Source organism: Acomys minous (assembly GCF_964271855.1).
Source record: "Acomys minous genome assembly, chromosome: 13".
Taxonomy (NCBI): Eukaryota; Metazoa; Chordata; class Mammalia; order Rodentia; family Muridae; genus Acomys; species Acomys minous.
In genome coordinates this window covers 79,300,298-79,326,447 of record NC_140495.1, presented here as the reverse complement: position 1 = coordinate 79,326,447, position 26,150 = coordinate 79,300,298, and the positions used below count along the sequence as shown (strand labels likewise).

At 39.8% G+C, this 26,150-nt stretch overlaps 1 protein-coding gene across 1 annotated transcript in view; it reads left to right on the top strand.

Moving 5' to 3' along the window:
* The window catches only part of LOC311581157 (uncharacterized protein), an 86,450-nt gene extending 68,126 nt beyond the window's left edge, over positions 1 to 18,324 (top strand). The window contains exons 5-6 of the mRNA XM_084753183.1: positions 11,880 to 11,990; positions 17,794 to 18,324. The gene's annotated coding sequence lies outside the window, so the exon portion shown is untranslated. The remainder of the gene's footprint in view (positions 1 to 11,879; positions 11,991 to 17,793) is intronic.
* Positions 18,325 to 26,150: the final 7,826 nt, after the last annotated feature.

Sequence of the window (26,150 nt, the reverse complement as noted above, 5' to 3'; positions counted from 1 at the left end):
GGGCAGGGAGGGTCATGAGGCTGGGGCTCAGATGTGGGGAGAGCAGGGGGAGGAAGGCAGGGAGAGAGAACAGAAATTGGTTGGAGGCATCTCTAGGACATGCGAGGCTCTTGAGAGTCTATGCAGGTGACCTTAGTTGAGACTCCTAGCAGTGGGGGATATTGAGCTTGAAGTTGCCACCCTTTGTAGACAGATGGGACTTCCAGTGGAGGGATGGGGACACTACTACACCTGCAAAGCCCTTGACCCCAAATTTGTCTTGCCTGTAGAAGTGTAGGGGTAAAGATGGAGCAGAGATTGAGGAAATGGCAAACCTAGCTCAACCTGAGACCTATCCCATAAGAGAGAGAGCCGACACCTGACACTATTAATGATACTCTGCTAGTCTTACAGTAGGAGCCTAGCATAACTGTCTTGTGAGAGGCTTCATGCAGCAGCTGATGGAAGCACTGTACAATGGCTTAAATGCAGCCAGCTATTTGGGACTCGGATTTTCATTTCAGTGAAGAAAACTGAAAGCTTCTATTTTGGAAGTCTAGATTAAGCATGATATTACTTAAAACTCCTAGACATATTTGCATCAGTGCCTTAAACTGCTATGTTTAATTTATCCAGAAATAAAAGCAGTATCTCCTGTCTTCTAGTGACCGAAAGGATATACTCTCAAAACAAGGAAGTGAGTTAAAAAGCACAGGGAAATTTGTAAATGTGAATTTCTTTCCAGGGTGATCTCTTAAGTTCATATTTAATAAAGATAAAGTTGTTCAATCAACAGTTGTTCCATGTGTGAGGGTATTTGTATATAAATCACTCAGCTTGCTTGGATCTAACATTGATAGGACATAATTGATCTTTAAAAGTTTTATGAAGAATCACAGACTGTGAAATTAAAGGCAGTTGAATTGTCTAACTTAGCTTTTCCATTGAGCAGACACCTGTATTTCTAGTACTAGAAGCCATGTTTTATATCTATTATTGACTAGTCCATTAATTACCTATGTCTGACAGTAATTAATGTCATGTTACCTTTTAGTTTATATCAGGAAGACCTACTAGACTTTCTTAATATGCTAAACTTCTAGCTAGAGTATTTTCCTTGCTTTTTGCCCAATTTTAATGTCACTATCAGAGTGGGATATTAGGACTTTTGGTTCAGGATTTTTTTTCCCTAAATAACGAGTGTATCGCATAACGTTTTCATGTATGATTCAACATGTAAAATAATCAGCAAGCTAGCTTTAATTTGCACTTTTCAATTTAGAACAAGCTGTCCTTTCAAATTCTAAGTCCTGCTTATTCATAAATATTGCTACCACCTTTGATAAACAGAAGAGTTGTCATTAACTGGATGATGCCAAGTAGTTAATGCGTGTAACTAAAATATCTGGGAAATACCACGTGTTTATATATTTATCTCATCCACCAAATTCACAGGTTTTTGGTACATCTATATGAGTTTCCTATTTTTGGTATGAAAATTACTGTGATGTTCTGTTGACAGTGTTCTTTGCCTTATAGAAGCTTTTCAGTTTCATGAGGTCTCATTTATTAATTGTTTATTTTAGAGCCTGAGCTATTGGTGTTCTGTTCAGGAAGGTGTCTTCTGTGCCAACGAGCCCCAGGCTCTTTCCCACTTTTTCTTCTAACAGCTTAGTGTGTCTGGTTTTATGTTGAGGTCTTTAATGCACTTGGACTTTAGTTTTGTGCAGGGTGATAAATATGGGCCTATTTGCATTTTTCTACACGTTGACATCCAGTTAAACCAGTATCATTTGTTGAAGAAGGAAAAGGTCCTCTCTAATCATATATCCAATAAAGGGCTAATATCCAAAAATGTATAAAGAATTCAATAAATTAAACACCACCAAACCAAATAACCCATTTAAAAATGGAGTACAGAGCTAAACAGAGAATTCTCAACAGAGGAATATCAAATGTCTGAGAAACACAGAAATGCTCAGTGTCCTTGGTCATCTGGGAAATGCACATCAAACTGACCCTGAGATTCCATCTTACACGTATCAGAATGGCTAAGATTAAAAACTCAAGTGACAGCACATGCTGGCAAGGTTGTGGAGAAAGAGGAATACTCCTTCATTTCTGGTGGGAGTGCAAACTTGTACAAACACTTTCCAAATCAATCTGCCACTTTCTCATATAATTGGGACTAGTGCTACATCAAGAATGACCTATACCACTTCTGGGTATATACCCAAAAGATGTTCTACCATACAACAAGGATGTTCACTTGGCTATGTTCACAGCAGCTTTATTTGTAATAGCCAGAATCTGGAAACAACCTAGATGTCCCTCAACTGAGAGTGGATAAATAAACTGTGGTACATTTACACAATGGACTACTACTCAGCTATTAAAAACAAAGACATCTTGAAATTTGCAGGCAAATGGATGAAACTAGAAATGACTGTCCTGAGTGAGGTAACCTAGACCCAGAAAGACATACATGGTGTATACTCACTTATAAATGGATATTAACCCATCATAGACGTTCTCTGAGAGAATCTACCTAGTGGGGGAATCAGGACAGATACTGGTACTCTCAGCAGGACTCTGGGTGGAGTGCTGAGAGTGGTATGAAAGACTGGGGGGGATGGAAGGACCCAGAGGGTTCAGGAGCCCCACAAGGAGTCCATCAAGGCCTGTGAATCTGGACTGAAGGAGGCCTGCGCAAACTGTTGTACCAGCCAAGGATAATACACGCAGAAAACCTAGACCCCCTGTTCAGACCTAGCTAATGGACAGCTCAGTCTCCATGGTTGTGGAGAGAGTGGGGACTGCCTCTGACATGAGCTCTGGTGCTCCTGATTTGATCACTTTCCCTTGGTGGGGAGACCTTGTGGTACACAGAGAAAAAGGAAGCAGGCTCTCTGGATGAGACCTGATAAGCTACGGGCATATGGTGGGGGAGGAGGGTCCCTTCTGACAGAGGTCTAGGGGAGTAGGGTGGAAGAGGGAGGGAGAGTGGGAATGGGAAGATACAAATGAGCACATAGCATTCAGGATGCAATCTGAATAAATTATAATAAATTTATTTGAAAAGAAAAGTACTGTAATAGGTAAGGTAGTAGAATGCTATCTTTGTATTTACAAAGGACCTTGGGTCAATCCTTAGTACCCTCTCCTTTACCAAGTCACAAATTTAATGGCTTTGAATCACATGAATTTGCTAATTTATGTCTGAATACTAGGAGTTTCAATGGGTTCCATAGGCTAAAATTAAGACATTGGGGGTGGGGTGGGGGGGTGGGCTTTGAAAATTTATATCCTCACGGTACTTCCAGTTCACCCTTTGCTTTCTGTTTGCTATTAAATATGTTTTAGCTTAGCTTCCTGTTTTTGCCTTCATGCCCGCCACCTGTACCTTTCCCACCAAAATGGATTCTTAGCCTTTTGTTAGCTGTCAGCCAAATTAAATATTTTCTTCCATAAATTGCTTTTGGTCATGATATTTTATCACAGCAAAAGAAAGGAAAATAATACATCTTCTTTTTCCTTGATCTTCACATGTCATCAGTCAGCAAGTGTAGATGATTTTATTCTCTAATTTTTGAAGCCATTGATTAACATGAGCGCTACAAATACTAGTGTGGTCCAGGCCACCGTTAACTTCTTGTTTGTCTTTGTCTATACCCTTTGGTTTTAAGTGTCTAGATTTGCTTTCTTCCAATTCATTGTCCAAACAGAAACAGGAACACAAGTAGACATAAAAACACAAATTTTGTTACTACCCTATTTAAAACCTTCAGGTATATTTCCACATTTGTATGTTTTACTCTTTCACCTCACCCTACAGTTTTCAGTTGTGTTCAGTCACTCTAGGTTCCTCAAACGGAAGTGTTTTTTATTATTGTCAGGCTTTCATATGAGTTTTTTTCCCTTTGTACTGAGTATTTTCTCTCTCTTTGTCAAGCTAATTCCAATGACAATTTCACTTTCCATTCACTATAAACAATCCCTCCCTGCTCCAGAAGGTTCTAGCAGGCATCCGAATAGGCTAAGTCTTTCTGATACCCAGTTCCATGTACCTGCCTCCCCCATCATTGTTTTTGCCATCCAAGCAAACTATTTTTTATAGTAGGTTTTCCCTAATTATGATAGAGACTATACCTTGTCTGTCCACTGGTGTATTATTAACCAATAAATGGACATGCAGATTTTTACTAATTATTTACTAAATGAGGGAATTAATGAATTCTGAAAATTTCAGAGTGGATGTATGGCTGCTTTGGAAATCATTTTTGGCACTTGCTTAATAAAAAGATCAGAGATCTAGTTTTCACATGATCTAACAATTAAGCTCCTGTGTATGTGCCCATAAGAAAATAAAAACATATTCTATACAAAAGTTTGCATGAGCAATTGCTAATAGTGTTATTAGTAACAGACTCTAATTAGAAGCAACCAAATGTCCACTACTTATGAATAAGTCAACAAAATGTCCTATATCTATGTAACAAAATATTATGGAAATAGGAAAGTAATGCTGATATAAATGAGCATCAAAAACATTGAGTGGAAAAAGTCACAGATCACAGTTATTATGTCACTTCCTTTACATGAAATGCTCTGAACAAATTTGTAGAAACAAACAAACAAAGCTCAGAGACAAGAAGGTTGAGAAGAAATGGAGACTGACAGGAGATGAGCACAGCGATTCCCAAGGGACAGCAGTGTTCTAATGTGGACGCTGGCTGTGACTGCACACTTCTATAAACACATTAAAAACTACCAAGTTACACAATTTGAGAACTGTGAATTATTATGGCGATAAAGTTCTTATTATAATAGAAAAGTGACTGGAAACCAGCCAGCATCTAACTTGGAAACAGAGCTGACGTTTAGCCAGAAAGAAATAGTGACGTCGAGAAATACTACTTAATGGATGGCCTGACTACGGCCTTACCTACTGCCTTCTGCATGGACCCATCTGCTCAGTTAGTGCACTTCACAACCTGAACAAACCCATGTGCTTTTCCTCAAAGGACCATTTCACTTTGGTATGGAACAGAAAATAATTTGATATATTTTGTCATATAAATAACCTTAAAAGAAGTGAACTTAAGTTGAATTTTGCAAAATTAATATTTATAACTGATTCACTGAGGGCACCCTTCAACGAAAATGACTCTCCCACTTTGCAATTTCCCAATCCACCTCCACGAACAGGCTAAGAGTTCAGAACTTTTGCTACTATTTTTCACAATCTGTCCAATATCAACCCAGTAAGGGAGGCAAATTCCTTATCACTTTATATTAGGATTGACTTGTTGGACTAAAGAAAGGTCCTATTTTGTCTGTTGATAACAGTTTGAGACCTAGGTGGCATAAAACTGCTGAAGCCTCAGTAGCAGGATGTGTTTGAACGTCTCTCTGGTATTAAGGTGTGCCCACGTGTTTCTGTCAGCCAGGTAGGAAATTATTTGGTCTAGTTTTTCCTAATTATGGTACAGAGTAGTTTGCTAATTAGTATCTCCTTCCTTGTCATGGCCAGAAGGTACATTAACAGCAATTGTGTCCACCTCATGCTTTCTCAAGTCTTATTATTGCATTGATCTTCTCTCTTAGCTGTAATGGTAGTATACTCAGAGTATCTCTTCTTTTCTTTTTTTTTTTAAATTTGCATCCTCTTTTATTGAAAATTTTCTCAGAATCCTTTCACATCTTGGAAAGGATTTGTTGTTGTTGTTGTTATCATTATTATTGCATCTGATTAGGAAGATACTTAATAAAATCAACCTTGGCTTACTCATCCCCAAATGGTGGAGGATTATTGCTGGTCTGCTCATCAGTTCAATAGGCCAGAGTTAGCTGGTTATTGAGATTGCCAGAAGACTATTTCTCCCAAACAATTAAACCAAATGCCTAGTCACTTCAAATGCCCAAACCAGAGTATCTTTTCTACAAAGCCTTCTGGATGATTTGTGGTTGTAGACTGACGGGCTTAAACTTCTTCTGTCTGCCCTACACCAGGGAACTGTGAGGCTAGCCACAAAGTTCTTGATTTGTGTTTAAAAGATGACATTTTTAGCTTAGTTATAGGCACAGCTAGCCTCAGCACATGAATAATTCTCTCCGCAATGATGTCAGGGAGAAACTGTTCTATAATTTGCAGTTAGGCGATAGAGCTACTGTAATTTGTGACAAGATTGAAGAATAATTTGCCAGTGGCAGGTCAGAGCTTTGCAATGTGCAAGTGCTAACATTGTCTCTGTTTAGCTGTTTTCTGTGGAGAACACGGAAATACTCCTTTGTTGTAGGAGATTTCTCAGCATGGCCATGTGGCAATTAAAGAGCCTAATGAGAAAAATGACTCATCTCCAAGTGTCAGAGTCAAAAGAATCATCGCAGCTGCTCTGTCTCAGAGGGTCTGGGGTGAAATCTACTTTCTCCATTCCTGCCCCTTGTTACTTCTGCCTCCTCAGCATCCAGAATATTCTGGAGGCATCCATGCCCTCTCTTCATCTGTCTGAGTGGGTACTCCGGCATGAAGGAAGCCGGGCTTTATCTCTCTAATGCATCTTGCTGTCTTTGGCACATTTGTTGTTTGTTGTTGATGGTGCCAGGGCTCAGCTGTTACATGACAGGCTTTGATGGAGTGAATCAATTGTTGTTTTTCCTTCATGAAATACCCATCAGACTCTGTGCCTCTCTCTTCAAAAGGAAAAAGGAAGCCTGCTTCATAATGGTTACAAGCAGGAATAAGAAAAACACAGTACAGGAAATGAATGTCATTTTGTTCATTTTGGATGAATTGTCAGAAGAAAAAATTCATTGTCTTCTTACAATGTTCATTTAGTTGAGAGCATATTCTAGATTCCTCAGATATCTAATTCTCTGAACACACAATATTATTAATACTAAATAGACCATAGTTTTAAAATTCCATAGAAAATGGTCACATGTGGGAAAAGGGAGAAAATGAGGGTAAGGAGGGGCGGAGGGAGGGGGAGGGATGGAGGGAGAGAGGGTTGGGAGTCTTTCCCAGCTGTTTCTGTTCTAGGGGAAGGAGTCCACTATGAGCTGTGGCACTGTGGAAATCCAGAGGGTTATTTGCACTTGAGCATTAACTAAATTTTTCTGTGGTCTATGGGTCTGCAAGCTTGGGTTCAGGGTTGAGGGTTTGTTATCTGAAGACTCTTGACTCTGCTTCTTTCAAAACTACAAGTTAGAGTTGATAGAACTGACCGCAGAGTAGTGACAATTTCTCTGACATCCTCGTAAGATGGAGTAACAAATTCAGGAAGTTGAATGCTCCTTGCTTCTGAGTTGTCTAGTGAAACCTTTTACATTTCACATTAGTATATGAAGTATACATCAACATCAAACTGAAAATGATCATAAGAAAAATTGATTTTATGAATGTTTAAAAATTATATTTATTATTATTTAATTTACTGTTTTTCTCATACAATACATTCTATTTCCTCTTCCTCCACTTCTGTCAGTACCCCACCTCTCCTCTCCCCCAGATCCACTTCTCCTACATTTCCCTTTGGAAAAGAGCAGGTCTCTCAGGAATATCAATGGAACATGGCATAACAAGTTACAGTAAGATTAGGCCTAAGCCTTCACATCAAGGCTGGATGAATGGGTTTTAAAAGGCTGAACCCTATCTATCTATCTATCTATCTATCTATCTATCTATCTATCATCTATTTATTATCTACCTATTATCTACTACTGAAAACCAAACCAAACAAAAATAAACAACCCTAAAAACAAGGTAGCAATTTCTGCCTTCATTCTTTCTGTATAAACTGAGGACATGATTGATCCAAGGTATGGCTGAAGGAAAGATTTTTTATCATAGATATGAGGGAGAGTCCAGCCAGAGGCATCTGGAAGAGTACAGAAAAAGGAGAGAAAGTAGACTAGACAAGGGCAGAAGATTGGATTGGGCCATGAGGAGAGGATTGGGGAGGGATGAGACAGAAAGACAAAGAGTGAACAAGCAAAGGAGGCCAAGGGAGATGGGCAAAAGAGGGAGACAAGAGAGGAAGAAAAAAGAGAGAACATAGCTGAAGTGAAATGGCAGGGTTATATGGGAATAAAAATCTGGAGAAAGAAGAACCTGTTAGCTGGAGAGGTTTAGGGCAGGGGCTGGGTGAAAAGAGCTGAAAAGATCCACAGGTATGCCTGATGTTGAGGAAGTGGAGGCTGGTATGCTAATTGGCAGCACAGATGCCATTTGTCCTGAGTTTCTTTTTGACCTGACACTTTCCTTATTATTTCTTAGGACTGACTAACAGTGGCATTGATATATGGCCACGTAAGCTTGTGGCCACCTGCTCTTATTATCATTACTAAAGTACAAAATCAGTGAAAGAGAAAGATGAAAGTTGAGAAAGGAGGCAGGATCTTCCCGACAATGATGAAGGAGAGAGGTTGAGTGGCCCGTGATGGGAGTTTCTCTGTACCCTTCCTTGCAAACCACTTTCGAGTAGGTGGAAAGTTTTCAAGGGTCAAAATGTGTTAGGTCAAGGGGAGGCTTCATGCATGGTAAGAGGGCATCAAAAATTCCATACCATAACCCTCAACTCCAACTTAGTGAATGCTAATCTGCTACCCATTGCTCTCTAGGTGTGCTTCATAGTCAGTGTGTTGGCACAGATGTGTGACCATATTCTGTAACTAACATCTTATTAAACTGTGACAGTGTTGTCATTGCTGTAGTAAATACTGTCACTCAGAACTCTGAGATGTGGTGTAAATAGCATATTTGATCAGTGTGATACAGTTCAGTTGTTTTATCACTGGCATTAATGAAAGAGAATATGCTTACGGCAACATATATGAAGTTTTACACTACGAGGATATAAAATTAGGTTGTAGTTAGGCCAGTACACATCTTTATTCTAACAACTACACATGTTGGGAACCTACAAGGGGTCACGAAGTTTTGACTTGCTGTTGTAATAATAACTACTTCAGTGTTATTGTTTGTGACTTTGATATGCGTTTGGTATTTCTTTCTTTCAAGTATGCTGTCAAATTTCTATAGCTTAAGAATTTGATAGATTCTGAAAGGCTGGAAAATTCTGTATTGGGGGGCCAATTATAAGATTTAAAAGAATAGTGTGAGGTACCTAGATGTTCAGCAGTTGATTCTTTCAATGTCATCTTGTCGATGGAAATGAGGCATCTCAGCTGAATCACATAAATACTTCCTGTCTATCATCAAGTGGTGAGGGCAGTAAGGTCAAGCCATATTTAAGTCACAGTGACTACTGCAAGTGGCAGCTTGACATGAAATGCTTCTACTGACTTCACCAACAAAGAGACATCAAACCTGCGTGTATTTTGAAAGTCCGTGCGCTGTTGAGAGTAATGTTATTGTCAGCCCCTTAGTCAACCCCACGGAGTTGGTATGGATATAGGCTTGTAGACCCTTGGCACCCAGGGCATTTATCTCAGATGAGGCCTCTGGAATGAAGGAAATAACCCAGGATATAGGCAGCTGCAGGGATCTTGTCCAGACTTTTCCCACGAAGGGAAATGTTATCTGTTACCCTGGAGTGTTAGCAGATCTCTGGTGTGGCAGAGAGACCTAGTTATCCTGGACAGAATAAATAAATCTTCTTTCTTAACAGGAGAGTGACACTCCCTAGGTTTCATGGGTGTTTGTAACACAAGTTTCCTTAGCAAAACTACAGTGGAGAGACCTACCTAAGGAATTGGTTTCAGTGTCATGAGGGAGCAGAGACTATGAAATATGAATCTGGCTTCGAGTTGAGCTGTGTACTTGGTTGAGTTATTAATTGTCACATTCCTCTGTTTTTCTTTTTTCTTTCTTTCTTTTTTCTCCTTTATTAATTTATTCTTGTTACATCTTAATGGTTAACCCATCCCTTGTATCCTCCCATTCTTCCCTCCCTCCCATTTTCCCCTTATTCCCCTCCCCTATGACTGTTCCTGAGGGGGATTACCTCCCCCTGTATATGTTCATAGGGTATCAAGTCTCTTCTTGGTAACCTGCTGTCCTTCCTCTGAGTGCCACCAGGTCTCCCCCTCCAGGGGACATGGTCAAAGGTGAGGCACCAGAGTATGTGAGAAAGTAATATCCCACTCTCCACTCTACTGTGGAGAGTGTTCTGTCCATTGTCTAGATCTGGGTAGGGGTTTAAGGTTTACCGCCTGTATTGTCCTCGGCTGGTGCCGTAGTTTGAGCGGGACCCCTGGGCCCAAATCTGCCTATGATAATGTTCTACTTGTAGGCTTCTAGGACCCTCTGGGTCCTTCTACTTTGCCATTCTCCCATGCTTCTCTCATCTAGAGTCCCAATAGAATGTCCTCCCCTCTGTCTCAGCCACATTCCTCTTTATGGACATATTGACAAAATTAAATGAGACAGTGCATCTGAAACACTTAGAGCTATACTTAAACAACAACAACAACAACAACAACAACAACAACAACAACAACAACGTTAAAAATCAGAACCACGGACAGCAGCAAAGATGCTCAGCAGTAGTTTTCAAATCAACGTGTCTTCGTGGACAATAGTGAGAAACTTTGGAGCACTCAGCCCTAGATAGGATGGTCCCCCCCCCCCTTAAATCAAACTCCTACACTCAAGTCTCAAGGATCTTTGCAGAAGAAGAATCTGAAAAACTGTTATAGCCTGAGCTGGTGCGTGACTTCAGGGAAATAGCATCTTCCAGACATAGCTGAATTGATGCACATATGAGCTCACAAAGACTGTGGCCGCCTGATCAACATCTGCACAGGTTTAAACCAGACAAAATCTCAGTACTGTGAAAGGGAAGAGGATGTGAAGTACCACATTTAACCAAGAAGCTGCCAGCAATTGATGTCTTCTAGGAAAGGGGAAATCAGGTTTTCCCAACAGAGTGAGTGTACATCATTGGGTATGTCAATCACACTCCAGAACAGGCCAATGAGAAGAGGTAGTTATCTGATCCTAAACAACCTCTATGCTTTTTGTTCCTTTGTATTATTTGTCTTAATATTTTTCTTTGTTTGTTTTTATTTTTTTAATGTTTTGTTCTTGTTTTTGTGAGAAAAAGAATACAAAATTGAGTGGTAGGGAGTTGGGGAGTGGAAAGACTATGATCAAAATACATTGTGTGGAAAATGGTTTGTTTTGTTTTGTTTTTTAATAATAAGACCTGAAGGCTTTCTTTTCTCATATAACAAAAAGGCAAGAAAATGCCAAGAACTGGTTCAGTTCCCCATAAGCTCTGCCAGAAACAGGCTGCTGCTGCTGCTGCTTGTTTTCACATTGGCTCTTGCTATAGTAACAAATGAGCACAGTTCCTCGAGGCCCAGATTTCCATCCTAGGAAGGAAGAGGGCAGTGAATCCAGGCCTGCTACTCACAGCTCTGCTCTTCTCCTGTAGAAGGAAAGTGCTTCTTAGGGACCTGGTCTACTTATGAAATCTCAGGTCTGGGTGACATGGCTACTCTGACCTGGGAGACTAAACTTTTAGCTACAATGTACAGTTTCCAAAGTCTCACTTCTGTTAAAAATTAAAAAGATGACACTAGCCAGTTGATGGGTGGTGTTGGCCACAGGTGCCATCTCAGTACTCAAGCTGTTCTGGCTTTAATGTAGGCCTTCAGTGAGCATTAAAACATGACTTTTCTGGCAGCCACAGACTTTATTCAGTGTATGCTTTTAAATAGGCATTCATATTCAAAATTTAAAAGGTTAATTTCACTTGATCTAGTGGTCAAAGGACAGATACATCCCCAGACACTGAATAGCTCATTTGGTGAACTTTAAAATATAAGAGAATTAACATATTGTGGTTAATCAGCCTTACTGAAAGGTTTATTACCCTGAACCATGGCAGTCTGAGTTCCTTACATTGTGGTTTCCTCTTCTACACTAACAGGTGCTGTGGGCATCTCCAGCTGCCTCTCTGCCTTTTAGCTCCAGCATTTGCTCCCATCTTCATTTTGCCAGTAGTTTGTCAGATGAGCATCACATCAGTATGCACAGATTAGTGAGTGTGAACCAACCTTTAATTAAATTCAAAGATACTTGTTTCAGCCATTTTCTCTGGTATACGTGATGTTGAAAGATATATATATATTTTAAAGTCCTTAATAATAAAAGCAAAAGTAGTTTATCCTGATTTTGGTGATTTGCAGTCACATGCCAAATGTAAGTCAAGGAATTTTATAGTCATAAGTATTGATATAAAATATTTCAGTGTGAAGGTCATGTCATTATGAGCCCCCATCATGATTAAAGGAATTGCCAGTCCTTTACTGTTGCTGCTTTTAAGACTTACCATCTTTACTAAAACATCTGCTTTGACCATAAGCACTAACCTATCTGTTTGAATTAATTATAAAATAGAATCCCTCTTCCTTTGCCTTTTCAAAGACATTGGAGATACTAAGAGTGAGAACGTTATAAAGCCAACACCTTCGGCACAAAGCAGCAGGTAAACAACTACTTTTTGTGTCCACTTACAGTCTGTCGCATCTTCCTTTTATTCCTTCTTCTATTCTGGGCCTTGGAGGACCACCCAGGGACCAAGAGTGACCTACAAATTACTGTCACTCAAGAAAACATGGAAAAACAAAACAAAACAAAACAAAAAAGAAAACATGGATCCTCATTATTAGAAGTCACTGATGTTTATTGAAAGTAGAACCACACTGTTTAAAATATTTTAATAATACACTACCTAGTAGGTATTTATTTATAACATATTAGCATATTTTTTACCACGATAATTACTGACATTATGAGATGTATGCAGAATAGATATTGAGGTGTGAGATGAAATAGGACTAGCAGATAATCAGAATAAACTTTCTGTGTCCCAGGATATCATCTGGCCTAAACTCAGGGACTGCATTTAGGAGAAAAAGAGGACATTTCCGTACATGAAAGACATCCACAATTTTTAAAGTCTTAATCTATTTTACTCTGAGTCTACTTAGACCCCAGGGAGCTTAATTCATTGCCTCCTGCCAACATACAGGTTAAAAAACATTGTAAGAATAGACTTTAAAATCAAATCAGTTTTCTAAAACTATGTAGAAAATAGACTGTGATCAAAGCCAAATTCCTCTTGACTATAACATTTCCCCTCAGGATCATGATTTATTAACCATATTTTGCTGATGAAATAGAGCTTTTTAATTTGAGGTCTTACTTGAAATGCCAAGGCTACCTTTAAGAAAACAGCACATAGCTGAGGTGTGGAGAGCAGTGGCCTGGAACCCAAGGCACTTCCAAAGTATTTTCTCAAAGTGGAGTGTCAGACTTGTTCAGGGGCCAGGCAAATTTTCTTTGTATCATTCCATTTTTTAAAAAGTATATATCCTGCCAAAGTGAGTACACATTATTTTCTAAGAATAATTTAAACAAACATCTTCCATCAGCTCCCAAGATTCTTAACCTTGGGGCTCACAGATTCTGTAAGTGGCTGTAGGCAGCTTATATCACTAAAATTTTCATATGGGACATTTGTCCTCACTTCTGGACACGACTATCATTTAGTGGACAGGAACTATGCCAGCTATTTTTCCAGACAGAATTTAATATAAGAACTTATTAGCAGCTTGGCCCAGAGGAGGCTTCCTTTAGAAGTCACAGTGCATCATCCAGGCAGGCCAGGCAGGCGCACAAGACAGCAACAGTAGCTGAGGAAGAGACCATGAAGGACTATACTTACCGGCTTGTTATCCATGGTTTTCATAGCCCACTTTCTTATACAACCCAGGACCACCTTCCAGAAATGGCATTGTCCACTGTAGGCTGAGGCCTTCCACATCAATCATTATTCAAGAAAATACCCCCATAGACCTGGCCACAGGCCAAGCTGATAGAGGCAACTCCTAAATTGAGGTTTTTGCTTTCTAGGTGACCCTAGGTTTATTGATGTGACAAAAGCTAACCAGTAGCACAAGCACAAGAACATGTACACACACACAGACACACACACAGACACACACACAGACACACACACAGACACACACACAGACACACACACACACACACACACACACACACACATCCTAATGTGAAGGTTGCTTGTTGATCCAAGAATAAGCCTAAGAGGAATCCTTGGATAGGATTCCTATCCCAGAAGCATGGTACAGCCAACACTGCTGCAAACTTGAAAAGATAAAAGTAATTAGTCAGCCAAAAATATCAAGGTGGAACGCTAACATTATGTAGTTGCTATGTAATTGCTTCTTGTTAAAAGGAATACTTCGAAAATATTTTATATCTCTGACCCACTGTCTCTACATATTGAATAAAAAGAAATGGAGATGTACTTGATTCCATAAAAAGGAATAAAACAAAAGGAGGTAAGGAATGTTTGGAAAATTTTCCTATAATAATCAATAACAAACTATTACTTTAGTGGCAGATAAAGTTATGCAAGCTCTACCCAATGTGGTCAGCTGCAGCAAAATCAATTTGATACTACATATACTGCTGATTTCAAAGAGGCTCAGGTTCACCTTCTTTGATGACTGAAGTCACTGTGGTGACTTTGCAGCTATGCAGATCACACAGGTACCGCCTGAGACACATTTCAAGTTGCATTAGTGCAGGAATACACTCAGATATCTACCCCAATAGTCTCTTTCCTTCTGTTCATGGTGCATCCATCCACCCTCAAGAATGGCTGATGTCAACATAACTAAAGCAGAATTTTGAGATTCTCGAAAAGTCTTCACTTTCTCTTATTTTCTTCTTTCATTGTCCAAAAATTTCTCAGGCTTGACTCTTGAGTTGTTCTTGACTTAATTATCTTTTTCTACACACTGCACTTTCACTCTGTCCCGTCTCAGTTTCATTCCCTGTTACTGAGATAAAATACCCTGACAAACACAATTTAGGGGAGAAAGGGATTATCTAGATAAACTATTGCTACTCACAGTCTGCTGCCACAGGCCAGTCAAGGAGGTAGGAACTTGAAGGAGCTGGTATCAGCAGTCCAGGACAGAGGGTGAATAGCTGTATGTACACTTGTGCTTAGCTCGTTTTCACTTTCTAATACAGTCTTAGATCCAAATCTAGAAAATGGTGCCATTCACCTTTAGGCTTGGTCTTCCTACATAAATTAACATCGTCAAATATGGTGGGAATAATGAGAACAGCCCCGTAGACTCATATGTTTTTGTGCTTGGTCTCTAGTTGGTGAACTGTTTGAGAGGGATAAGGAGGTGTGGCCTTGTGGGATTAGGAAACGTATCATCTCAGTTGGACTTTGACATTTCAAAAACACAGACTAGGCCCCTCCCCTTTCTTTCTCTTTCTCCCTCTCCTGCCTGTGGATCAGGATGTAAGGCTCTCAGATATTGTCCCACTGCCATACCTGTCTGCTTCCCACCATGAATAATGAACTAACTCTCTGAAATGGTAAGCAACCCTCCAATTAAATGATTTCTTTTATAAGAGTTGCCTTGGCCAACACACTCATTATGATCATTTCTAGATCAATCCATTTGTCCACAAATTTCGGGAATTCCTTGTTTATAATAGCTGAATAGTATTCCATAGTGTATATGTACCACAGTTTCTTTATCCATTCTTCTACTGAGGGACACTTAGGCTGTTTCCATGTTCTGGCTATTATGAATAAGGCTGCTATGAACATGATTGAGCATATGTCCCTGTTGTATGCTGGAGCATCTTCTGGGTATATTCCAAGGAGTGGAATAGCTGGGTCTTGAGGAAGCCTTATTCCCAGTTTTCTGAGATAGCACCAGATAGATTTCCAAAGTGGCTGTACTAGTTTGCATTCCCACCAGCAATGAAGGAGTGTTCCTCTCTCTCCACATCCTCACCAGCATGTGGTGTTGCTTGATTTTTTTTTACCTTAGCCATTCTGATGGGTGTAAGATGGAATCTCAGAGTTGTTTTGATTTGCATTTTCCTGATGACTAAGGAGGTTGAGCATTTCTTTAAGTGTTTCTCAGTCATTCGATATTCCTTTGTTGAGAATTCTCTGTTTAGTTCTGAGCCCAATTTCTCAGTTGGGTTATTTGGTTTGGTGGCATTTAATTTCTTGAGTTCTTTATATATTTTGGATCGAGTTAACCCAGAAGCAGAAAGAGTCAAATGGTATATACTCACTTATATCTGGACACTAGCCCAAGGGGCATGTCCCATGAAAGTCTTCACTTTCCAGGAAAGTGGGATAGAGGGGAGGATGTCCTATTGGGACTCTAGGTGAGAGAAGCATGGGAGAATGGGGAAATAGAAGGATCCCAGAGGGCCCTAGAAACCTACAAGAAGAACATTATGATGGGTGGATCTGGGCCGGGGAGTTCTGCCAAGGACAATATATGCAGTAAACATTGAACCCCTACTCAGATCTTGCCAATGGACAGGACATTATCCACAGTTGAGTGAAGAGTGGGGTCTGACTTTCACATGAACTCTGGTGCTTCATATTTGACCATGTCCCATGGATGCGGGGGCCTGGTGGCACTCAGAGGAAGGATAGCAGGCTACCAAGAAGAGAGTTGATACCCTATGAGCACATACAGGGGGAAAAGGTCCCCCTCCGTCACAGTCATAGGGGAGGAGAGTAGGGTGAAGGTGGAAGGGAGGCAGGAATGGGAGGATACAAGGGATGGGATAACAATTGAGATGTAATATTAATAAATTAATAAAATAAAAAAGAATAAAATCAACAAATGAAAGAGGGGACAGGAGGAAATAAAAAGAGTTTCCTTGGTCATGGTGTCTGTTCACAAATATAAAAAACTTACTAAGACAACAAGAAAGTATCTCATAGACCTGCCCACAGGGCAACTTTAGTTAGGTAGTCCAATATTGACATGCCTTTCCCAGGTGATTCTAGATTATATCCAGTTGACACTTAAAACTAACTGTTGCAGCCCAGATAATTTATTTTGTCCTTTTGCAGCTACTAGAAAAGTGTCTCTTGCTGGGTACACAGCTGATATGACAAGAGAACCAGTTACTATTTGTGTTTCTTCCCCATTTTCTGTCATGCATAATGGCACAATTGGAGTTTTGCACTTCAAAAAACCTGAAGGTGTCTATTATATTTCTTCTAAGGGATGTGTTTTGACTAACTGCATCACTGAAAGTAGTCAGGACACCTTTATATTATTGTTGAGGCAACCTCAATATGTTATGCTGCCTGTGAATACCACTGGGTCTTGGTTTAACAATCCTTGAATTGAGGCACTAAGTAGAGCTACTTTATCTTTAGAGTGAGGAAGAAGATTTGTGGCTTCTCTTATTTTAGTAATCTCAGCACTTCTAGCCACTATTTCCAGCTTTGCTGTTGCCACAACATCACTTATTGAGGACGTCCATACAGGTCATGATGTAGATCAGTTATATAACAGTGTCTCCCTGGCATTATTTTATCAAGAAAATATTGATAGAGGACTTCAGGATAGAGTCAGTGCTCTTGAGGAAGCAGCTTTATATATGGGAAATCAAATTCAGAACATCAAGGTTAGATTAGCAGTTCAATGCTGCTCAGTGTTTAGATGGATTCGCATAGCTCCATTGCAATATAACGAATCAGACTATGAATGGACATGTATACAGTGCCATATTAAAGGACTCTGGAATCATTCTGACTTGGGAGTTAATCTTGATCTACTTCATGGAAAGATAATTGATGCTGATAGCTCACATTTGGGTTCTGCCTTTCTTGAGAAAGTGGTTACTGAATTTTCCCCTGTGTTTGATAACCTTCTGTCAACTTCTTCAAACAATTTGATGTTAATGAATGGTACATTTGCACGTAGGATTTTCTTACTCTTGGTCATTCATTTGTCTTCTAGTCATCATCCGCCAGCTCTGAAAAGCCACAGATGGTTTAACAGCGGACTTAAAGACCATTGAATTAAAAAAAAGAAAAAAGAAAAAGAAAAAGGGGGAGATGTCACAGACATGAGGACAAATCACAGAGGCTTTGCTTGACAAAGCTCCAAAGATCTCCAGCTGATCACCACTGCCCTTAAATATCTTGTATTGTCCAGGTGTAATTTTGCCTTAAACCTCCCTTGAAATCTACCTTTTCCCCTAAAACTGTCTTTCTTTCTATTTCTCACTTTGACTATGGGCCCTCATGAAATTTACACTGGGAAAACTTTTTCCACAAAGAATGTTGGAAGAAGACATCTGGCAAAAGGCTTGAGCCAATAATAGAGTTCTTGGCTCTGACTGTGTGCAAACAGGCAGAAACTGCTTGAAAGAAAGTTAAGACTATTACATCACAGTACCGGGCTAGATGTTGACTGCTGTTGAAAAGTTTCTTTAGAATCTGCTTTGAGAGCAATAGAAGGTGGGCACCATGGTTTACAGATATTTTATAATAGAGGACCCCTTGTAGTTGCCTAGGCTCAGATAACATACCTGTTGGTTTGAGACTAGGAGTAAGTCAAGTTTTTTCTTTATTAGAGAACATTTAGCTCAAGCTATGTTTCCATGACAATCATGTAAATACAATGGCTTTAGATCAGAGAAATTTAGGATTAAACTTTCCTGAGTATTGTTTAAGAAATAATAATCAGGTCATGCTGAAAATTTGCTTGGAAATTGATTGATTTTTTTTTTTTGCTGTATACTTTATTGTAGGTTATATAGAGCTATTTGTATTTCCTTGTTAGACTATTCTCTTGCTTTGCTGATTTTTAAATGCCCTATTGATTGTAAAAGACGAGAAAAACCATTGTGTAATCTGTAATGGAATAAATTGAACTTCACTTTAAATAAAGTTCTGTGGTTGGCCCAAAGAGTAACTGAGACAGAAAAGTAAGAGTAATAGTAAGCAAACAACACATAGAGACATAAAAATAAAGTTCTCTTGGGCTTTAAGACCTTCCTTTCAGTTTGTACCGCACATGCCTGGGTCTAGCAATTCTTTTTTCTTCCGTTCTTCAACCTCTCCTCAATAGCTAGTTTCTATACCTAGCTGTTTTCCAAAGGTTGTTTCCCCTTAGCTAGCTGTTAACCATCTGCTCACTTCTCACTGCTGCAGATCCACCGAGACTTTCTTTCATCTCCTCTTCACTGTTTCCTGGAGCTAACCTGCAGGACCCCAGTTTGGACATTGTAACTGAGGGCCTATTGTACTCTTACTTGCTCCGAAGGCTCTTTCATCACTCAGAGCTACAGTTAGCCCCCTAACTGGTTGTTCTCTGTCATTCAGGCCTTCAGATCTTCACCACAGAGCAGTCATAGGCATAAGTTAAAGCGTAAACCATTCTTTATCTTTTACACAATCAAAATGTGCAATAAATATTCAATATCTGGCACATCCATATCTAGTGTGAGCAGCAAAAGTCATAAATCAAGCACAACTGCTTGACAAAGATCCAACAAAGCTGAGCCAAATGGTGCAATCACTGTAGTGTAGTCTTCTACTCTTGGTCTGGATCTCCAGGTGCTGCATGCTTGGGGGACTTTTACTATTTGCACAACTTGAGATGTTAGGTTGTCGGGAAATCGCTTATGAATAATTTATGCCTTCTCCCAGGATTACTGCGTCTAAGCTTCCCCCAAGAAAATCCTGAGCATACTATCCTACACACTTTTAGGGGAATATTCTTTTGTAGCCTAGTTGAAGGTCTTCTTTATGCCCTGGAGGTTGTGATTCAAATAAAGATGCTAGAGACATTTTTACGAGGCTCTGACTCCAAGATATTCTTAGAACACCTGCCCTGTACTTATGCAGGAGCAAGATAACCAGAAAAAAAGTAAACTTAAAAAGGTAAATAAGGCCGGGCGTGGTGGCGCATGCCTTTAATCCCAGTACTCGGGAGGCAGAGGCAGGCGGATCGCTGTGAGTTCGAGGCCAGCCTGGTCTACAAAGTGAGTCCAGGACAGCCAAGATTATACAGAGAAACCCTGTTTCAAAAAAACAATACAAAACAACAACAACAACAACAAAACAACAACAAAAAAAAAAAACAAAAAAAAAAGGTAAATAAGATTTGGTTGGCTAGAGGCTCTCGAGCAGATCAGGATAAAAGCCTCTTCCTACTATATTCTCAGGTGATTATGTGGCATATAAGATTGGGGACCACATGCTGTCGAGGAAAAGATACAGCAACAAAGTTAGGTTGGATGGAGTTATCTCTGCCCTACATAGGGGTCTATACTGAAGGAAAAAGAATGAAGTATTAAGACCCTTGTTTCCTAGAAAAGTTAGCTCGTACAGGGCCACTGTGGTGTCATATGATCAAGAAACAAAAAATACCAATATTAGACATAGAAATGAACTCTATAAATATATAAAATATAAATATTGTATTATGGAAGAAATTTAATAATAATTTTAGCAGCTTTGGCCTGAAGACTTTTCCTGGCCCTAATGACATTTAGCACTATGACTATTTATTTTATTTTATTAATTTATTCATATTACATCTCAGTGGTTATCCCCTCCCTTGTATCCTCCCATTCCTCCCTCCCTCCCATTTTCCCCTTACTCCCCTCCCCTATGATTGTGACTGAGGGGGACCTCCTCCCCCTGTATATGCTCATAGGGTATCAAGTCTCTTCTTGGTAGCCTGCTATCCTTCCTCTGAGTGCCACCTATTAAAAGTTGAAAATACAATGTTTGTGACACGGCAATCTGCCCAGGCTGGTTTGGAGATGTTCTTTCTTCCTAGTGCCCTTGAAACCACAAGATTCTTAAAAGTTGAGTTATGCGGGTTGATGAGGAAAACGGATTATAAAATATACCTCTATTCTGTCACAGTTTATCAATGATGCCTAGACTTAGGACCAAGAGGAAGTAAAACACATGTGTGGAGATACAAATGCTATGACCTATGTTTTGGAACAACATGCATTTATCCCTGCCTATTGAGTTCTGGATAAATAAAGAAGCACTCTGACTGACAGTCAGGCTGCAGAGTCCCCAGACACCTGTGCCTCCCTGGCTCCTGCCTTACTGACTCCTCATCTCCTCTGTGAGACCTTTGCCATCGCTGGGGCTTGCTCCTGGCAAATACCATCTTTAATTACACTTCATGTATCTAATGTGCAATTTTTATAGCCTACACAACAATTGGATTTTGAAGTTTTGCTTTTATATGAAATGTAGTATTTTAAATACAAATTAAAGGAAATGTTTCTTGGTAAAGCGTTGTTTCTTTTAATCACCCAGTTCGATACACAAACCCTGATGCTGTTTGACTATCTCTATTGCAAGTTCAATAGCAGACAATACTCAGTGACACTGGGAGACATTATAATAGAGTGGGAAAGACAGTGTTTTAAACCACAAGACATAGGATCGAGTTTAATTGACAATGAATTAGCTAGCAGCTTCAGCTGGCTGGCATAACGTTTCTGCCTGCTCCTTAAAAACCTGAAAATAATAATACTTGGCTTACTATCTACACAGATTTTTTTTCATGAAAATCAAATACATATTGGAAAATATTTTTTGAAGGGGAGGCACTCCATGAATAATTGTTAAAAGCAACAGAATTACACAACAGACAAATGATGGATCATAAAACCTGTAGATAAATATATAATTAACTTTGAAACACTTACTGAAGTAATGTAAAGGTTCAGCCGAGTATTGCCTTTGTCATGTGCTGTAGTAAGTAAATACCTATGTGGATAGAAGATAATTAGTGGATATCAGCTGTCAACTGAACAGAAATTAAAGCAAGGGGTGTGGAGTTGGAGCAACCAGGCTCATCAGTGGAGACAGCTGTATATTCCTTAGAGCAAAACTTCCTGTTTCAGCAGACAGGCTTTCACACATACGGAGGGCTGTTGGGAGAACAGGTTGGAGTGTGGATAGTGGCTGTGCTCATCAGGAGTTAGGAGAGAAATTATGCCTGGCGGCACTTTTAGAAATCCACAGAATGATCTGGGTAGGGGTTTAAGGTTTACCGCCTGTATTGTCCTTGGCTGGTGCCTTAGTTTGAGCGGGACCCCTGTGCCCAAATCTGCCTATCATAATGTTCTACTTGTAGGCTTCTAGGACCCTCTGGATCCTTCTACTTTGCCATTCTCCCATGATTCTCTCACCTAGAGTCCCACTAGAATGTCCTCCCCTCTGTCTCAGTTAGGAAACTGAGTAAGTGAAGGCTTTCGTGGGACATGCCCCTTGGGCTAATATGCAGTTATAAGTGAGTATATATCATTTGAGTCTTTCTGCTTCTGGGTTAACTCACTCATTATGATCAGTGATTTTCAACCTTCCCAATGCTGTGACTCTTTAGTATAGCCCCTCACCAACCATAATATTATTTTTGGTTGCCACTTCATAAGTGTGTTTTTGCTACTGTTATGAATCATAATGTAAATATCTGAGTTTTCTAATGATCTTCTGGGGGAGGTGGCAACCCACAAATTGAGAACTACTGACCTAGAGGAAGACAAGTTCCTCAGCAGGAACCAGGCCTTTGTTTTTCTAGTCCTGGAAGCACCACAGCAACTAGAGACATGGCGTCCATGGAACAGTTGTCTTCCCAGTGGGAAAGTGTGGAGCTGGAGCCTCAGAAAGACGGAGAAAAGCTTAGACATAATTACTCTGTTTAAGAGGCCCACAGAGAGCATGGCACATCGCTAGACCCGTCTTTTACACTTTTGGGTTTATCCTCAGTACATAATTCTAGGTGGTACCTTAGCCATCTTCGTTACTATAACAAATACCTAAGACATTCAACTTATGAAGAGAAAACAGTATTTTGGCTCACAGTTCTGGATGTTCTAGTTAATACTTGGTTGCCCTATTTCTTTTGTGGAAAGGGAACAGTGTGAAACAAAGGAGGAGGTGGCTTCAAGGCCCCCCCTACCCTTTAAGGAAATGTTCCCATTGACAAGTCCTCCCATGGGACTTTCTTACAGGTTTCACCACACCCTAATAGCGTCTCCCTGGATACCTGGCTGCAACGTTGACAGATTGGACATAGGAGTCAGAATTGTTCAAGATCTCTCCACCCGTAAGGAATGACCTCGACCTCAGATTCTGATTCATTGGATTCTTTGTACTAGATCCTGTTCAGCTGCTGCCTACCAGATATTTTGAGTTTGCTCATATTAAAGATTGTCAGAGAGCTACACGTGGAAATGTTCATGGGTGTTGATAGAGGCTTTGATGCCAGTGTACAATGTTATCAGGAGTACCAAATCTCAGGGCTGTGTGAAACCACTTTTTTTAACAGAAGAGGAAAATTGGATTCGTGGCTGGGCCTATCTGATTATCACAATTTCTTTCCAGTTGGATATTTTCTTCGTAAAGAAGTATTTTGCTACTTTGAATATGGCCCTTACAATATCCCAAAGAACCTTACTGTATCACTGCACACTAATTTAGAAAAATCAAGGTTTTCTGACAGTCTAGGCAAATGGCAGAACTGCCTATAATTCCCGACCTGCTTCAGGAAGTCAGCGACAGCATTTGACAAGGACACTACTTCATTAACATTTTTCTTGGCTTCAAGTCACAAAACAGAACATGTGATTTCAACAAGGTCTTTTGTGTCATGTGTGACTTCTTCTAAAACACTTCAGTACTGATATGTATTAGGGAAAATCCCAGATTTGGTCCAATCTCAGTCTTTTAAATTCCACTTTTTTTTCTGACAGAATCACATTTTCTAAAGCAAGTTTTGTGCCTTTTTATTAGAAAAAAAATCTTTTGCTACTTAAAGAACTCAGACTTTGGCCTTCAGTTTATACTCAGTTATGGGAATAAAATCTAAGCTCATGTATAGAAACTTGAAATGTTTTATACATAGCCTGTGACATATATAACAAGTTGGTAAAACCCATTGTCCACATGATTATTATGTTATTTTAAAAGGAAACTATTCTATATGTCTTAGCATGGAAACAGTTATATATATATGCATATATACACATATATGATATATATATGTATATATATATATATACTATGTATACAGATATGGTATGTGTATACACACATATATGCCATGTATATACATGTATAAGTATTAATGCATATATGCATACATATGTTTATTCATGCATATATGTATTCATGTATCTACAAGTGCTATGTATATATATATGTATATATATGTATATATGTAGAACACTTAGCTACTTCTCCAGAACCATATCTCCCTGTGTACTGCCATGCTTCCTGCCATGACAATAATGGATTAAACCTTTGAAATGTAAGCCAGTCTCAGTGAAATGTTTTCCTTTATAAGAGATGCTGTGGTCATGGCATCTATTCACGGCAATAAAACACTCACTAAGACAGAGGGCAGGCATGGTTGCCATCCTCGAGAATAAGGAAAATGTCCTCTTCCAGGACAGATGTTCAGCAATGTTGATCCAAGTCCTTTTAAAAAACCACTAAGGCCTTCCAGGCTTAGAGGGCCTTGCCTAAGACGTAAACCTCAAGGGGAATTGGGGAATAAATTGAACAGTGTAAACACGAAGCCCATTGTTTCCAAGTGGGTAAGTTTAGCTTTCTGCCAAGCATCCTTGAAATAGTGGCAGGCTCAGTTCTTAGCTTCCAAGCCAGCTCATGTCTTAAACTTTCTTGTCTTGCCACCATTTACCTCTCAGAACTCACTGCTATTATTGGCATTATTTTTTTTTAAAGTAATATTTACTAAGTGCTATTGGCTAAAGTTTTTTTGAGGGGGAATATTAAAACTTAAAAATTTTTTTCTTATTATTATATGCGTTTGATGTATGTGAGTATACATCATATACATACATATATGCATGTGTGTGTGTGTGTGCTCGCACACATGTGTGCATGCGCTTATGCACATGTGTACCACAGCATGCACTGATAGAGGTCAGAGAACAACTTTTCAGGAGCTGGTTCTTTCCTTCTACTGTATGGGCTTCATCGGGCTTGCATAGCTGCTGAGCCATCTTTGGGCCATCTGGTTTAAATCTTGTATAATTTGTCTTAGTTGCATAAGACTTGCGTAATCTTGAGTAGATCTCTGTTCCCCAAGTTTATGGATGGCATGTACTAACTTTGAGTGAATACATTGCTAAGGCTGCATCATCAGGAATGAGTGGATTTGCATGGTGGTCAAACCCAAGTCTGGAACTCCCAGTTACCTTGCACCTCCCTGCATTAGTCAATGTACAGCCTTTCCCAGAAACCATATTGTGACAGATGGACCTATTCTTTAGTGAAAATGAACACATTCTCACTTGGGGATAGGGGATATTTTGGAATAAGGAAGCCTTCCATACCCTCTGCAAACATGAAGACAGGAGAGATGCTCTGTGTGTACATCCAGCCTGGCGGAGGGGAGTAGGGAGTCTGTATCAGACACAATTCCGGCTCTAGAGGACCTGATAGTCTTGTTCGGGAGATGATATTTACCCATAGGAAGCAATTAGGTGTGATAGCAATTAAATTCCACATCAAGTGGTTGAAGCCACAAGTAGAATAACTTGCTAGCCGAGGGAGGCATGTCAGCAAGACTTGTAGTTACTGGAAGAGCTCTGTGGGCAGGGCTGGCTGGAGCAGAGCTCAGGGAATAGGAGAGTGAAGTAAAAACCCCAAGGAAAAGCCCTAGGAGAAAGTAATGTTTTTGACTCCTGTCTCCAGAAACAAAAGAATATTCTCTTCCTTTGTTTTTCTCCATGTAGGGAAAGAAGATTTTTTTTAATCTTAAAAAACACACCAAACACACACACACCACACACACACACACACACACACACACACACACACACACACACACACACACACACACAGACACACACTATCTCATTTGCACTTGACTCAGAGAGCCTGTGCCCCTTCATCCTGGCATGGATGCTGCTACCGGCTCCTGGCATTCCTAACTTGACGGGATCCCTGCAGCGCAGTCTACTTCAGCCTATCTTTTTTTTAGACCACTTGAAAGTTTTTCAATTTATTCAGCAGAATATATCTGCCTGTCAGCTCTGGAGAGCTGATGCCTGCAGAAGATATATCTTTCCTCTGCAGGTGGCACTGGCTGCCAATTTTTCTTTTGGCGTGTGCTCTTGTTCGGAAGCAGCCCTCTGCGGTTTGGACACCAGTTACATTAGAGTGAAGCTCCCTTCTCATCTCCTGCTCTATCCTGGTAATGGCTAACCCGCTGTGTGCGAGAGGAGAGAGGTTCCTATTGTGCTATTTCTTTGCTTTGTGATTAGCAAATTACTTTTTGCTTAAACTGGGTCATCCCATTGA